Source organism: Rousettus aegyptiacus, unplaced genomic scaffold (assembly GCF_014176215.1).
Source record: "Rousettus aegyptiacus isolate mRouAeg1 unplaced genomic scaffold, mRouAeg1.p scaffold_m13_p_2, whole genome shotgun sequence".
In the NCBI taxonomy this organism is placed as follows: domain Eukaryota; kingdom Metazoa; phylum Chordata; class Mammalia; order Chiroptera; family Pteropodidae; genus Rousettus; species Rousettus aegyptiacus.
Window position 1 is genome coordinate 109,680,183 of NW_023416295.1, and position 17,493 is coordinate 109,697,675.

The 17,493-nt window shown below is 35.7% G+C and overlaps 1 long non-coding RNA gene across 1 annotated transcript in view; it reads left to right on the plus strand.

Moving 5' to 3' along the window:
• LOC118613677 overlaps nt 1–17,493 on the plus strand; it is an 88,994-nt gene that overhangs the window by 19,964 nt on the left and 51,537 nt on the right. Inside the window, exon 3 of the long non-coding RNA XR_004955671.1 lies at nt 1,671–1,799. This is a non-coding gene — a long non-coding RNA (uncharacterized LOC118613677). The remainder of the gene's footprint in view (nt 1–1,670; nt 1,800–17,493) is intronic.

Here is a 17,493-nt window from a genome sequence, read left to right on the forward strand (position 1 = left end):
GGATTCTACTTGGAATGTCAAGTCAAATAGGGTCAAGAGAGGGTGGGGAAAGGGCGAGGAAATTGATGTAGGAACATGTCTAAATTTAGAACCCACCTTGTCATGTTGAGTTCTGATATTATGGTAGTTAAAGCTACTATAGAAAGAAAGCCTTTGGCATGGGAGAAATCTCAGATTGCATATGTAAATTGCAATACTATATAGTTACTTTCCTTTAACAATTGGGGGAATCTTTCTTCCAAAGACAGGGGCTTGTGCTATTGCTGGCCAATGGGACTTTGTCCAGTTCTGTACTGGTGCGCCTATATTCAGGCTGCAAAATAATTTCCTTAGCTTGGTGCTGGCATCCAGGTTGCACACGAGAGAACATATAGAGGCTTTCAGTTAGGATTTACCTCAACAGGCCACCTCCTTCTGATAAATGACCCATGGGGAAAGATAAATGAAGCCCGGCACTGGGCAAGCTGTTCTCTGAGAATAACTGCTCTCCAGGTATTGTCAGTGAGAATTTCTGGTGAGGGGAAATGGATTGTGTCTCAGGGAGGTAAAAAAACACACAGGAGTGTATATTTCTACGAGGACTGTGGGTGAGGTGGCTCTAATAATGGATGGAGAGTTAGAAATGGGAGGCTTTATATAGGAAATCTTTGTAGCTTTAATTAGAAGGAGAATATGGATTCAGCTTAGAAGGCAGATCTGAAACACTTGCCACTCCGTTGCACTATTTGTGCAATTCACATGATTTAGCATATCTGTGGGCAGAAACCCTGGTTACAATGTCGCTAATTAGAATATCTGTACTTGTACCTAGTGGACCATTTCCCTGGCTTTGCATCTCAAGTAGGAAATGGAAGAGGGAATTTTAATGATGCCCTATTAAGGCAGCTAAACAGTGCAACAAATAGTTCTCAATTCCTCAGCTGGCATTGCCAGGAAAATGATTTGTTCTAGTGCAATTCTAGTTCTTTAACAACTGGAGGTCGTTGGTTCTCAAAGGACCACTGATTCAAGTACCTTTGCGGATGTATGTAGGGGAAAAGGTAGGAAATGTCTCTGATTTGCATGGAGGAGAGGAATTTATTTCTCTAATTAAAATCTTCTAATGATAATTATTTTAGAATAATTTTCTCCCAACATGGGCCAACTTAAGAATAACTGTGGAAATTGAATTACAGAGAAACGATGGGTCAAAATTCCTGCATCATTAAATTAAGTATTGGATAACAACATGGGTTCTGTTAGTGAGAAGCCATTTAAGCAGCCTGCTGCCACTCACACCAAAAAGAATGGCCCAGGTTTGAGCTGACCCTTGAGATTCAGGCCCTGTTGAATCTGGGTCTTGTAACTTCTCTAAATTAGATATAGCCCTTCCTTATGCACTTTCTTCCCCTCTTGCCTTTACGTCAGGCTGAGCCCATATTAACCCTAGATTACTAAGACCGACCTGAGCCAGACCTCCTGCCTTTCCTGAACTCGAGACCTGAGACTATAGGTACGCTGTTGGCTGGAATGCGATCAGACTTAGTGGTGGAGCAGTAGGGCTGTGGTGAATGGTATGATTTACACCACACCAGATTCTTTTCCGTATCAGATTTTTCATTTTGACTAGCTATCTTATTTGCCCTTTGTACCTATATTTTTATCTGCTTTTGCCTCCTTTTTGTTGGTAGCCTGTGCTGGCCGGTGTCAGACCTTACATCAAAATAGCTCTATCCCAGCTGTAAAGGTTATGGCTTCCACCTTGCTGATACAAATGGGAGCCCAGGCTGACAGAAGAGCTGAAGGTTTTGCCCCATCTGGTATGGATTTGAAAGTAGTTTCTTTCGCCCTTACTATGGCTGAATCACCTCTCCTCCAAGGACCCATGCTTGCCAACTGGAATTTTAATCTATCGTCTCTTCTACTTTTTCAATCTTCCTCCCTCTGCCATCTTCTTCCTTTAGACCCACAAATGTATTTCGATCTCCCTTATAATTGGCCAAACCATGCTAATTTCTGTATATATCTATGTATTTATCTTTATTTTGTCTCCATTTTCTTAACTTAGTACTCTACTGAGCTATGGCCAAAATTCTTGAGTCAAGCTATACTCACTGCCTTCATATTTCATCACTCATGTATTCTTTGACCCTTTGCAATTCCCCCCCTGCCCCCCCCCCCCGCAAGATTTATCTGAAACAACTTCTTTCAAATCACTAGCGACTTGTTTAAATTAAAATTTTTATTATGGAAAATGTCAAACATATATAAAAGTAGAGATAAGATTATTCTCAATGAATTCCTGTTGATTTCTTTCTTTTATAATTATCACCATACCCTTCTATCTAATTACAATTGTAGGCCAATTGTGTAAGTTAGGTAGTTGTGGAAATTGAACTCTATATTGATAATAGAGAAAGACATTACATATATATATGAAAGCACCATATCACACCTAACAAAATTGATAATATCATGTGATTCCCAGTACATACTCAAGTTTTTCTGCTACCAGTTATCTTTTAATTGCCAAAATGAATGACTTTTGTCTTTATTCCTTTGATTTGTTTTAACAGTCATTGCTGAACTTTTTAGCGTGGTAACATTAAACTCTGGGAGTGGCAATACCCTTGCCTTAGCTTAAGTGTCTTCACCTTTCCTTCTCGTAGGAGGAGGTTGAGGACGTAGTCCAGACAGAGTCTCCTGAATTCCTTTTCAGTTCCACCGTATATTCTGAGTACGTAACGTTTCCTCAAGGAAGCCTTCCCCAGCTGCCTTTGCCTTGCCAGGCGCGATCTAAGTGTTCTTCCTTTCTGTTCCTATAGCGTCACGTGTATACACACAAACACATATACTTACATACATTACACACACACACACACACACACACACACACACACACACACTTCCATCATTTCCATAGGTTCCTGAATTTGTTTGTTTCTGCTGGACAGTGAGGTTCGTATTTATTCTTGTATACTTAATATCTATTTGAATATTACTAAACTCAACTATCTAATTAATCCTTAGTATTAACATTACTATTAATGATACAAAATAGTTATTGAGTACTTACTATGTGATAGGTTGTATAGGTAAGTGCTTTGCATGTTTTCTTTCATTTAATCCCTATAACTCTTTAAGTAAAGCCCCATCATCATCATCATTATTTTATAGATGAAGAAGCTGAGGCTTAGTGAGATTGCCATTTGCCCAAGGTAAGAGAAAAGAGTGGTATAGGGAGGTTGTATGGCTCAGAGGTTTAAGTTCCAGGTCCACTATTCCTTGACCATGAGATGATGGGTAAACTTTGTTAAACTTTGTAAGCCTCTCCTTCTCCATTTACGGTATGAGAGTTGTGAAAATCTTTGTCTTACAGAAAGGTGAGGACTAAATGGGATAAGGCATTTGCAGTCACTTAAAAACTGTTAGGGTTGTGAGAAAGTCATACATAATCTTTCAACTGTAATTTACTGCTCTCATTTGCGTATAACTGCCTTCCATTCTTCCCCCTCTCCCAAGTCATGTTATAAACATAGTTGTAAGCATAGCATGCATTTAATTTTATGGCCTACTTTTCCAGTTATGTATATTATTATGTTGCTATCTATATTTTTCTTTTTATTGTAAAATGTATCACACACTAGAAGAGCATATAAAACAATGGATATGTACATTTTAAAGAATTATTATACAATGAAAAGTTGTGACTACACCAACCAGATTAAAACATTACCAACACCTTAGAAACGGTTCTGTGTCCCTCTGTGATTGCATCCTTCTTTTACCCTTCTAGAGAAACTGCTCTACTAGTTCTGTGTTCCTTGTGGAGTTTCTCTTTATAGCTTTATTAGCTATGCATGCATCCTTCGACAATGTATTATTTAATTTTGAAAAACCAAGTAGCAAGCACAAACTTAGCTGTGTATAGAAAGACAACATTGCTACTGTTAGATGAAACAGAAAATAAACTTGCACAGAGTCACTGTGTCATAGTTTGGTCTCAGCTTTCCTGAAAGTTTTCAGGAGCCACTTTTGGGGAAGTCGGGGGCACAGTCAGTAGTGAATTCTGAGAAGCAGGACTTACACAATTGGGGCATCTGGTGGGAATACAGACACACTGGGTACTGGAACAGGATGAAGGGAAAAGACTGCTCTGTATTTTTTACTTTTAAGCTTGACTACGGCCTACCTCAAACTTCCGGGAATAGATAAAAGCAAAACATTTCTCTAGAAATAAATGAGTATTCCTAGCTGATGCAAGTGTCAGGGTATGGAATGAAGAAGAGAATCATCAGCACATGGTTCAAATAAACCAAGAGCACATAAGCTGAACCAGAGTTTATTTGGGGATTCTAAGCTCAGATTAAAATGATGGTGAAAAGGCAAGAGGATCTTGCTAATGGTAGTCCTGAGTGTCAGCCTTTTTGAAAAATGCTGTTCTGGTTCCTTTCTGTACTTGTTACAGAACTACCATCTTGCGATTTTTTTTTTTCTTTCACATTTCTCCTGGAGATTCCATTTGCTTTCCTTTATATTGGGTCTTCCATTTTCCTAAATCTCATGTTTTTCTCTTTCTTGGTTTACGTCTTCATTTTTGTGGAACACATTAATCAGTTTTAGTTAATAATGGATTAATGGGAGATTGATTTTTTTTTAGATATCATGAATATCTTAAAATGTCTATATTTCATCTTCACATTTATTTGATAGTTGGGTTGAATATAGAATTCTAGATCGGATATCATTTGGAGCCAGTTGTCTTTTCCTTTCTCCATTGTATTTTCCTTTCTTTCTCTCAAAAATTATGAAATCTTCTATTTGCCTCACGGTTTTGAAATTTCACAATAATGTGCCTCATTTTAGGTTTATTTCAATCCACTCTACGAGGCACTCCGTGGACTCTTTTAACCTAACATCTCAGTTTTAGGGAATGCTCCTCAATTATTTTATTGATTTTTTGCCCTCTCTTTTGTTTCTATGTTTCTGGAGACCATACTGCTTAGCCATTGGATTTCCTGGATTGTCTCTCTTGTTTTTCTTACCTTTTTCTCTTATTTCCTGTATATTTTTATATGTGAGTATGCCTGCATGAAATTTCCTCGACTCTTCTATTTTTTTTTTTTTTAACTTTTGTGATCACAGTTTTAACTTATGGCAGTATTTTTTTGTTGTTTTCTTAAAATCTCTTTAAAAATTGCTTGCTCTTTTTGTTTTATGAATGCAATATCTTCTCTGATTGATAACATTTTTTATGCTTTTTCTTTTGCATGGTCTCTATTTCTACTAAGTTGCTTGCTTTTTTCATAATTTTTTGCTTTGGATCTCTATGTTCTATACAGGATTGAGCATATTTTTATGTGATTAGAGGCTTTTGTGTTTCCTATTCTGATTATTCTCTGTTGATATCCAGTGTTTTAAGATGGGCAATAACTAGTATTGGCATGAGTACAGGAAAATAGTCACTTTTGAAAACTTTTGGTGGAATATAAATTTATAACACCATGTTTGGAAAGCAAGTAGATAGTATTTCTCAAAAAATTGAGAGGATGGTAAGTGAGCTTTAGAGGGGCACTCTTGAGTTTTTGGCCCAGTAATAATCTATACATCTTTGAGAAAAAAAACTCTGAGAATGGAAGAACAACCATTAGGAAATAGTAAGTAGAGAAGTTACCGAAACTCCGACAAGGCTGGGAATTGTTCATATTCTCACCAGCCACAGTGGAAAGACCTCATTATATAAAACTTTTTGGGTAGAAACCTTCAAATGTTGTATCAGTATAAGTTTAACCTCGAACTAAATTAGCTCTTGCCTTATGACTGTTCTGGATACACTATAACAAAGCTTTAAAATAAGTCATGAAAGCAAGCATTCAACTGACTCCAAGTGACATCTGTGTGCCAGAAAAATATCCAATCTTATTTAAGGGAATACAACAAACACCAGAGATGACAGAACTGGCAAAAAAGGACATTAAAGCATCTACTATAAATATACTCCATATGTTCATGAAGGTAGAAGAAAACATGAGCATGTCAAGAAGAGAAACGGAAGACACATATAATATATATTTTATATCTATATATACAAATATATTTGTACATATCTCAGAGTAAGTTTTAAAGATGAAAAATACCTTATCTGAAATGAAAAATAGACCGGGTGGGATTGACCATGGATTAGACATTGGAGAAACCAAGATCAGTGTACTTTAAGGCAGTAACAGAAACTATCCAAAAGGAGGCACAGAGAACAAGGAGCCTAAACACCCTTAAATAGAGCATGCTGCTTTGTGGGATAATAATAGCAGGCAGTCTAAACTACATGTAACTGGACTCCCAGAGAAAGGGGAAAAGGAGAGAAAAATGTTCAAACAGCTCAGCCATTCCCAGTCGTTGGAGGAAGCTTGGAAAATTTCAGAGAGGGGCTTCTGGTGACCATGACCCATATTGGACCAGGTCCAGACTTAGAGTATCCTGTGTGGATGATACAGCTGTCTCCAGACAGTTTCAGGCACATGACTTAGAAAATGTCAAGGAAGACACTGCAAAGCAAAGGGATCCCTGAGGGGCATGACAAAGGGCCCCACTTGCCTCCAGTCTAAGAGTGTGACTGCGTCCCTTCTTTCTTATCCCAGGGAACTATCTAAAGCTGTAGTCTGAAGATAGTAGAACTTCCAATGGGCCTGAGGGACAGATTTCAGCCTCCCTCTTCCCCAAGACTCTCACTCTCAGTCTTGCTGCTGATGGCACCTGATGCGAGTGAAGGAAATAAACTTCTATTGTGTGAAACCAGTTAGATTTCAAGGATGTATCTATTATAGCAGCTACCACATAGTTTCCCCAATTAATCATCCCACCTCCTCCATGGTTTAATTACTTGCATACTTGGATAACCTCCAGAATGGTTAGCATCACTGCAGTGATTTTTTTTTTTTGCACCTTCTTGGGTTTGTTCCATCAATCTAGTACAGTGTGATTTTTATAGTTCAAGAATTTCACATTTCTAGTCTGCTGATGGCATTTTGTTCTGTTTTCTTCATATCATTCCTATCATTTTTGGGATTTGGGATTAAGAGAGTAATTAGATTTGCATGCTTAATCTACCATCTTGAGTCAATCTTCCTCTCATTGTGTTTTAATTTGCATTTTTTTGATTCCTAGTAAGACTAAATATTTTCCCATATGTTCATTTACTAATTATTTCCTAATTTGTGAATTTGTCGCTCATGTCCTTTGCTTCTTTATTAATTGCAATACTCATTTCTTAAAAGTTAAGAATAAGTGCTCAGATGCATTCAAATTTATTAATTCCAAAACAGGCCCTGCACATGCCCGTTTCTCTGTATCTACTCATGTCGGTCCATGCATTGAGCTGTTCCCCGTCCTCTGTCTTCTATTTATTTAAATCGGATCCTGCATAACATTTCAGGAAAGACTTTCAGTTCAGCTACAGACCCAGTCTTCAGTTATCATTCCTTCAATAATTACTTCTAATGGGTAATATTTATTGTGTAATTATTTTTACTAGACTCTGTATTAAGCATTTTACATACATTATTGTATTCAATCCTTAAAACAACCTTGTGCAATAGGTACAATTATAGAACCCATTTTACAGATAAGAAAACAGGTTTACAGATGCAGTTTACAGATGAGTGCCTCAAGGTAGAGTATGATGGAACAAGGAGTCAAGGCCATCTGGCTGTTTGCAAGGGCCTTAACCATGACACTCTATTCCTCTGAACATGTCATTTTGGATGTGTCACTTAGGTGTAGTATACTTAGTCTATGCCTCATCATTTATTTTGCTCTTATATATGTCTTATATTTCCTATTCAGTTGTAAACCTTTTAAAATTACATACTTTTGCAATATAAATGCTTTTGGTATTTGCAGTGAGAATCCTGGTGCTAACAAATGATAGACCCTCGATAGTTTGTTAAATATATCAATTGTTCAGGATATTTTTTGAGTTAATTAAAAACTTACCTAATGAAAATGGTTTTTAGATGCAAAGCTGAGAGGAATTTTCTTTATAATTTATCTCAGCTCTTGCCACAGATTAAGTATCACCCCTCTTTCTAATCTCCCTTGTTATGGCAGGTAATTTTGAAGGTCTTTAAGTGACAGCCTCAGCACTCCATAGAATCCCATTTGTAATTATGAAGAACTAATATGCATGGAAATTTCCAGAAGTAGGTTTAATTTCTTTGGCCCTTTTTCAATCAGGTGAAACTTCCTAAATGAGCCTTGATTCTGTCTCATCACTTCTCCACAGATAAAGATTTCAAGTTTCTATAGTTACCTTTGAAAATTGCAGGGCAATTTGCAACAATGACAAAGCAGCTCATCTTCGATAGAACTTTGAGAGTGGTTTGGATTATTTCCCTTCCATTCTTGTGTAGACTTACAGAGTTCAATTGTATGTGTCTTCTCAGCCACTGAATCTGTGTCTAAAGAAGAGGGGAAAAAACTACAATGCCATGATGATAATAGTCCTCAGCAATTTATATCCCCGTCATTTTCCCCACATATTTTAGAGCTATCCATTTCCCAGCATTCCGAAGACCGAAGACTCGTTGTGCTGGGAACTGGGATGAAGTCAGATTTTCTCCATGCAAAGAGAATAAAATGAAGTTAAAGATATGGATCTAAATCCTTGCATCCCAACCTGAGATAATAATACTTAAAGGCATTTACAAAGGACAAAATAAAATTCCCATCACAAAATTTATTTTCATTTACTAAACCTATGAATAGAACTATATTACAAACAGAATTTATAGGAAATGATTGCTATGACATGAAACAAAATTAATGGTTTTAGATTCTTTGATCAGTATTTGGGTTTAGAAAAATCTTTGCAGACCACATATATCTTTATTGATGACCTACAGAAGTTTGCAGTGTAGAGCTTTTAGTAGCTATAAGCGTGTACATTTTTATTGATTCATATACACTATACCTACTGTCAAGAAGGGTTTGAGGTGATTTACAATAAAAGTACAAGAATACTAAGTCAAAAACACAACTCATTGCAGGATAAAAATTATGTAAATTGTGATCTTTAATATGACTCTCAGTGAAAAATGTGTTTGGTTAAAATTAAAAGAAAATGTGACAAACAGTGGCTTAAACAAGAAAGAAGTTTGTTTTTCTGAAATAAAAAGTTCTGGAGCCCAGGGCAGCACAATAATGTCATCGGGGACCCAGGTTGCTCCCATGTTTCTGTTCCACTCTCCTTAGTATGGCTTTCGATATCATGGTTGCAAGATGCTGGCTACACCCCAGGTGTCCTGACTGTGTTCCAGGTAGGATAAAGGAACAGAGGCAAAAGGCTAAAGGGCATACCAGCAGAATTTGTACCTCTTAAATAGCTTTCCTAGAAGCCATACTTAATTACTTCTGCCTTAGATCTCATTCACTAAAATTTGGTCACAAGGCCACAAAGGGATGTAGATTAAGTAAGTGTTTTTAGCCAAGCCCATTACCACGTTGAACAAAAGAAATTTGCTTTGCTTTGTGAAGGTAGAAGGGAGAAATGAATAGAAAAATGTAACATGATTGCTACAGTAACTGATTTTAAAAATATGTATATCTAAAATTGCTATGTCCAAGTAAGTGATTTCAGAAAAAAATTTAAAAATGACACAAGATAATGGCCATTCTCACAGGTGTGGGATGATATCTCATTGTGGTTTTGATTTGCATTTCCCTGATGCTTAGTGATGCTGACATCTTTTCATGTGCTTGTTGGCTATCTGTACATTTTCTCTGGAAAATTATCTATTCAAGTGCTACACCCATTTTTAAATCAGTTGTTTTTTTTTTCTTTCTGATATTAGGTTGTGTGAGTTATTTATATATGTTGATTATTAACTCCTGATTGGATGTATGATTTTCAAATATCCTCTCCTATTCAGTAGACTACCTTTTCCTGTTGTTGATGGTTTCCTTCACTGTGCAACAGCTTTTTAATTTGGTGTAGTCTCATTTGTTTATTTGTGATTTTCTTGCCCTCGCCTGGGGGAGACTGGTCACACTTAGACTGTTGCTAAGACCAGTATTGAAGAATTTACTGCCTATATTTTCTTCTAGGTGTTTTATGGTTTCAGGTCTTACATTCAAATCTTTAATTCGTTCTGAATTTATTTTTGTATATGGTATAAGATAGTGGTTCAGTTTCTTTCTTATGCACATAGCGGTCCAGTTTTCTGTACACCATTTATTGAAGAAACTTTCTTTTCCTCATCGTATATTCTTGCCTCTTTTTTTCATTAATTGGCCATTATGTGTGAGTTTATTTCTGGGCTTTCAATTTTGGCTATTATCAAAAAGACAAAAAATAACAAGTGTTGGTGAGATGTGGAGAAAAGGGAACCCTCATACATTGTTGATGGGAATGTAGAATGGTGCACCCACTATGAAAAACAGTATGGAGGTTCTTCAAAAAACTTAAAATAGAACTACAATACAATCAGCAGTTCCACTTCTGGGTGTTTATCTGAAGAAAACAAAAACACTAATTCAAAGAGTTATATGTATTCCATGATCATTGCAGCATTATTTACAATAGCCAAGATATATAAACAACCAGTGTCTATTGACGGATACATAGGTAAAGATGTGGTATATTTATATACCACAAAAATAAAAAAAAAATATTGCCATTTGTGACATGGATGGACCTAGAGGATATTATGCTAGGTGAAATAAATCACATTGAGTAAGACAAATACCATATGGTTTCACTTATATGTGGAATATAAAAGAATAAACAAACAAACAAAACAAAATAAAACAGAAACAGACTGATAGGCACAGGAAACAAACTGGTGGTTGGTTACCAGAGGAAGGTGGCATGGGGGTGGGTGAAATAGGTGAAGGGGATTAAGAGGTGCAAAATTCTAGTTATAAAATAAATAAGTCATGAAGATCTAATATGAAGCATAGAGAATATAGTTAATGAATAATATTGTGATAACTTTGTATGGTGACAGATGGTCACTAGATATGGTGATTATTTTGTAATGTATAAAATATTGAATCACTATGCTATACACCTGAAACTAATCTGATAATGTATGTCAATTATACATCAATAAAAAATGCTTTAAAGGATAATATTCTTATGCACTAAAAAAAGATACAAGAAAATTGCACCTTACATTCTTTTCATTTTTTTGTTTGCCATGTTTCTTTTTTTTTTAATTAAAATTTTTGGGATGACATAAGTTAATAAAATCAAATAGATTTCAAGTATACAATTCAATAATATATTATATGTATATTGCATTGTGTGTTCATGCATTAGTTTAAAATAAGATTTTCCAATATGTATTCTATGAGACATTAATAGGTATTATTTAACAAAGAGGATTTCTTAAGTCAGAGAAAGATATATATCATATGATTTCACTTATATGAGGAATCTAGGGAACAAAAAGAACAAACTAATCAAAAACAGACTCATAAATGTAGTGGACAATTTGGTGAAGGGTAGGGTTTGGGGGCTTGGGGAGCTGCGAGAATGGGGCGAAGGGTTAAAGAAGTACATATTAGTAGTTGATAATTGGGCATGGGGATGGGGAGCAGGGCAGAGAGAATGCAGGTAGCATTGATACGTTGGCTAGGAGGAGGGCCAGGGAAGGGAGAGAGCAATTGGAGGGATCGTTTTATGAACTGTATAGATGTCTAACTAATATACTGCATAATTGAAACTAATTTAAATAAACAAATTAAAAGAAAAAAGAAAAAAAAAGATTTCCGAATCAAATTAGTTTGGGAACCCACAGATATGCCACAAGAGCCAATAATATGAGGAAAATATGCTTTGTAAACCTCCGAGAGGGAAAATAGAATGAATAGTTTCTCAGCTTCTTTGGCCATAAAACTATTTTATTGATTTAGTTTTGAAACTAGTATAAAAAGGATCCCAATTTTGAGAAATTATGAGTAGAATTTTATCTTGTCATTGACCGAAAGAAATTTTTTATCTTAGCTCTATCTAAAAATTTTAGTTAAACCTATACTTAGGTTATTCTTAATAAATATTATTAGCAGGAGGAATTCCAAAAATGTTTGAGCAATAGCAAACTTATTGAAGTTCTTCTCTTGTTCTCTGTCTATCTCTGTCTTGCTCATTCATGCTCACACACAAATTTTTTTCCTTGAAGAACCAGCCATATTAATTTCTATCTTCTTGTTCCATATTATCTTCTAAAGAGCACATACACCTTCGTTAACTCTTTCATCAAAGATGTCTATGTATTAATCTCTACAGTGGTCAAAAACAAAACAATGACAGTAATAATTCACTTATTGAATAAAAGACTGATTTACAGATCAGTCTTTTATCTAGGATCTCTCCGTTCGTTCCCCTCCTCCACAACCCCTGATTTTAAGAGCTGTTAATATGTTCTGTGTTTTCTGTCTTGTGGAACAGGGTATCTGCAAAAACATAGCTGAGATAGAAACACTGAATGGAAGCAGGATGGTTGAATATATAATGCCTCAGGGGTTTGGGGACTTGAATAAAGAGCCTGGTGCCCAAGCCGGTTAGCAACAGCTAAGGCAACATTTATTGGGTGTTCCCTTTATTTCTGGCTTTTGTGAGAACCCTAGATGCAAAGGAACTAAAAATCCCTTTACTTAAAATTCTTTCAGAACAAATTGAATCTCTTTTGTTCAGTTATAAACTCAGTGCAAGACCCAGTGCCTGGCACTATTAAGCACTCAGTAATTGCTTTTGTTGAATAAAAGAATGAATGACAGGGAAAAAGTCCCTGCTCTCAGAAAGTTCAGTTTAGAGATTTTTCCCCTAGATACGTATTTATAATGTAGTTTGGTTGAAATGAGGACTATATCAAGAACAACTTTAATATGAAGTAAGAATATAACAAGAGCTTTTAACTACTAGTATGTCCAGGCTACATTTGAATGATTTTCACTTCTGTTTCCCTGTACATGCATCTTTTTACCTTATTACTATTAAATTTTAAAACAGTGTTTTTTTTTTAAATAAAAAAACTAAAAAGAAAAAATAAATACCCACGATCCTACTATCTCTAAAAATTACATCGAGTAGAAGTCTGTTAATAAGAAATGGTGATAATAAACTGACTCTATGAAACAGTGAAAAAAGGAAGTGGAAATCTATTTTTTAAAAACATATGATCAGTAAAAACAATAACTGAGTGTCCTACAGAGAGAGAAGACAAAGAAATGTGGGAGAGGAATTTAGAAAACAAGTAAGAAATTTAATTCTCCAGTGGCTTTGGACTCTAGACCAGAAGTGAATTATTTTTTTAAGAAAATGGGACTAAACCATTACTCAAAGAGAAAGTAATTGAGAAAGTGTGTTTTTGTCCCACATCTCACTTCTTGGTGGGTATGTTATCTAGAAAACTTAAATCCCCTGGGTCTTGTTTGTAGTTGCTCTTGCTTCCTTCTTGATTCCCTTGCTAAATGATCCTCTCCCAAGAGTATTTCTGAAAGGATCCATGAGTATCTTTCACATGACACAAATCAATCTAGGAGCCCACCTGCTCTGAAGCAGACCTCCCAATCTGGCACTCTTACCTTCATGGTTCTGCATAAAGGCTGCAGGGTCTTTCAACAGCTCCTTCCCCTATGTTATGTTCAGTTAGGCATGGACTCAAGAAAGGTTTCTTGGGCTCTTAAGTATGACAAAGTTAACTGGGATGGGTCATTTAGTTTTCACCTGCAGACTTTTTGTCTCGTTAGCTCGTATATACACTGCCAGGGTAGTATGGTCAGTGAGTGTTTAAATGCTTGCTGCCACATTGTCCTTAGAATTCACTATTTGCTATAAACTACCCTATGATGCACATCTTCCTATAAATTTTCTGGGCACTTACCTAGTTATATAGCCTATTTTCTTAGGCTATATTCTTAGAAAGACAATTACAGGGTTGGACATTATAAACAGTTTTTCAGCTATTGTCAAATGCTGTCAAATTAGCCTTCTATAACAGATCTGTACCCTCTTCCCCATCAGTGGTATATAAAAGTTTTCCTTACCCTTGTTAGCAGAATATTATTTTATTTAATCTTCATCAAACTGTTATGTGAAATAAGTTTTTAGTACTTAAATGCATTTATTTTATTATGAATAAAGCTACATGTTTTTATGTTTATTGACCTTTTTTAATTAATGAATTTATTTAAATTAGTTTCAAGTATACAGTACATTAGCTAGACATCTATATAGTTCATAAAACAATCCCTCAATTGCTCCCTCCCTTCCCAGGCCCTCCACCTATCCATCATATTAATGCTAACTGCATTCCCTATGCCGTGCTCCCCATCCCCGTGCCCAGCTATCAACTACTAATTTGTACTTCTTTAACCCTTCACCCCAGTCTTCCATTTCCCCAAACCTCCATACCCTATCTGTCACCAAACTGCCCACTACATTTGTGAGTCTGTTTTTGATTAGCTTGGTTTTTTTTGTTCTTTAGATTCCTCATATAAGTGAAATCATATGGGTCATATGGTACATATCTTTCTCTGTCTGACTTGACCATCGCTATTTTTTATAAGCATTGCTTTTTAAAATATTTGAATCATTTTTTTCTTATTAATCTCGATAGCCTTATATATTAATAATTTTAGCCATTTTTCATAGAAGCTTCATCCTCTCCCCTACCCCCCAACATACTCCCAGTTTGCTTCTTATTTTAACTCAGTTCATGACGTGTTTTGTTTTTGATTCACAGGTATTTTAAATCCATGGTAATTAAATCAAGCAATCATTTTATTTATACTTTTACTTTCAATATAAAGCTTGGAAATTTCCACCTACATTTTCTTCTAGAGCATTTATATTTTCCATTTTGCCTTTAAATATTTTGATCATATAAATTCAATGTTTTTTCTACTGACTGGGTTTCTCTTCATTATGGGTCACAGTTTTTTTCCTTGTATGTCTTAGTAATTTTTGCTTATATATGAATGTGATTGATGCTACATAACTGATCGCTTGGAATTTTTTTTCTTTCTTAATTGTAAGTTTTGTTCAGCAAGAAGTTAGTCTACTTGTGAATCATCATGATTCCTTCCAGGTTTGTTGCTCAGCTTTGTTAAGGCAGGTCTACAGTGGTTGTAACTCTAGGGCAATATTAGCCATATTTGGAGGCTGGCATCTCTAGGTGTTCTTGCCAGATATCCAGGGTGTTCAACAAGGTCTTTTCACCATGGCTGGCTGGAACTCGAATGTCTCCTAGGCCCGTGCAGGCTTTGATGGTTTAGTCTCAACATCCTGGTAGCCATTCCATCCCCGATAGTTCTTTTTGGCCCATCATCATGGAGTCTCATTTAGCCCACACACAGTTGAGCATTTGGCTAAAGGTAAAAGGGGACTCCTATGTAGATTTCTGGAGATCCTTCTCTGTACATCTCCCTTTCCTTCTGGTACCTTGCCACACAAATTCCAGCCATCTCAGTAACTGTGTACTTTGATCTCTGTTTCCTCAGCTCAGCAAAACCACTATAATTTCTCTGCACTCTGAAAGTTTCTCCAAGAAAAAAGCTGAGAGGGTGGTATGGTTCACCTCACTTCTTCCTCTTTCTCTGCAAGCTCAATCTTGTTTATCCTGTTGACCAACATCTGAAGATAATCACTTCACATATTTTCTCTATTTTTCTAGTTATATATTGGAGAAGGGCTAGTTTAGTAGTATTTACTCCCATGATGGTCAGAAGCATGTATTTGATATGAGTATGGAGGGTCTGATTGGCTATACAATACCCATTTCAACCCCCCTTTTCCACTGTCTACCTACCAGCTACAGAAATTAAAAAAAGTAAGATACCGGCTTAACCTTTATCCTCTGAAATAAGTAATGGTTCTAGACCTAGCCTAGCCAATGAGAAAGAAGAGAGATTTTTCTGGGAGGTTTTAGGAAAGACAGTTTAACTTCCTAATAAAAGGTGAGAAACATTAAAGGAGAGCTGTTGCTCTCTTTTTGTCTCAGTGGCCTGGCTGGCATTTCCCTCTTGCCGTTGGTATGTGAACACTTGATGTCTTAGATTATAATATCTTGGATCATGAAGCAACATGCCCAAGAAAGAAAAGCTAACCTACTGGGGGGTGGCAAAGAGGGAAGATGAAAAGAGCATAGGTACTTAAAAAAGATCCTTAAAGTACTGAACCAATCCTGATATGGCCTCCCTTTGGGCTTCATGTTATGTAAAACTCAACATCATTGTGTTTAAAGCCTCTGTTAGTTTTTGTTGTTTTGTTACTTGTAGGCAGAGTATTCTAACTGATGTAGAATTTAAATATTTTGTTTTCAAAATGATTGGATAGTTATAAGACATTTTGTTTTAAAAACCTATTGAAATAAGTGCTTTCTCATACATTAAGTTTATCTATCTATCTATCTATCTATCTATCTATCTATCTATCATCTATCATCTATATCTATCTATCTATCTATCTATCTATCTATCTATCTATCTATCTATCTATCATCTTTAGGGAATTTCTATTTTGTTCCATTGGTGTATCAGTGTGCTATGGTGACCATCTAACTTCTTAGTATCTGGTAGGGCAAGAGTTTCCACTGCCCTTAACTTGTGAATTATGATATTTATTTTCAATTTTGTAATACTTTTCTGCGGTCCAATTGTCTGTTAAAGTGATTTAACAGACTTTTCCTATTTTTTTTTGTGTCTTCAAGGATCATGGGACTGGTAAAGATTGAAAGAAGATGTAGATTTTACCTCAAGATTTTATGGAACGAAGATGAAGGCTGTTGGCATTTTGAAAATTTCTTTAAAATAAGACAGTGTTACATGTAGACAATAATATCAAGTGCAATACTATTTTATGAAAAATCAAGCAAAGGAAAAATGTACTTCAAAGTCACAAACAGCTGCTTTATGGGTTGAAAAATGTGCAGTTTGAAAGTTGAGATCAATAGCTCCCAAAGCATTAGCAAATAGTAAAATAGAGTTGTACAGTAATAAGAAAATATAATGCCCCTGTTCTCATTTTGCATAAGTAATAAGCAATTAGTTTGCTTTCTGAGACTTGTGATGTGACAAGGAGCTGAGAAAAGCAGGCCCTTTGGTTTGCTAACTGAAGCTGTCATTTGGGAAGGATGTTTGCTTGACAGTTGATTAGGGGTTAAATGAACTGAAAATATCGGTAATTTTTGCTGCTTTTTCATTTATTGTAACAGCAATTATCTGCATTTTTTTCTTCTGTCAGTTCTAAATGCTAGATTTGAACAATTATCCATGAAAAAAAAAAAAACTGATTTACAACGGCAAAAGGGCAAGGAGGATTTGAAACCACTTGCTCTTTGAAAGATAAGATTCTCATCTGAAAATTGGCTAGCATGATTAAAGTCTTGAAAGTTGCCTTTAATGATCTCTTAGAACTAAATAATATAGTTCTTAAAAAATAATGTCAAATACACAGTTATTTAGCTTATTCTTAATTATTCAGCCTAACATTACTAATCCTGAGTCAATTAATTT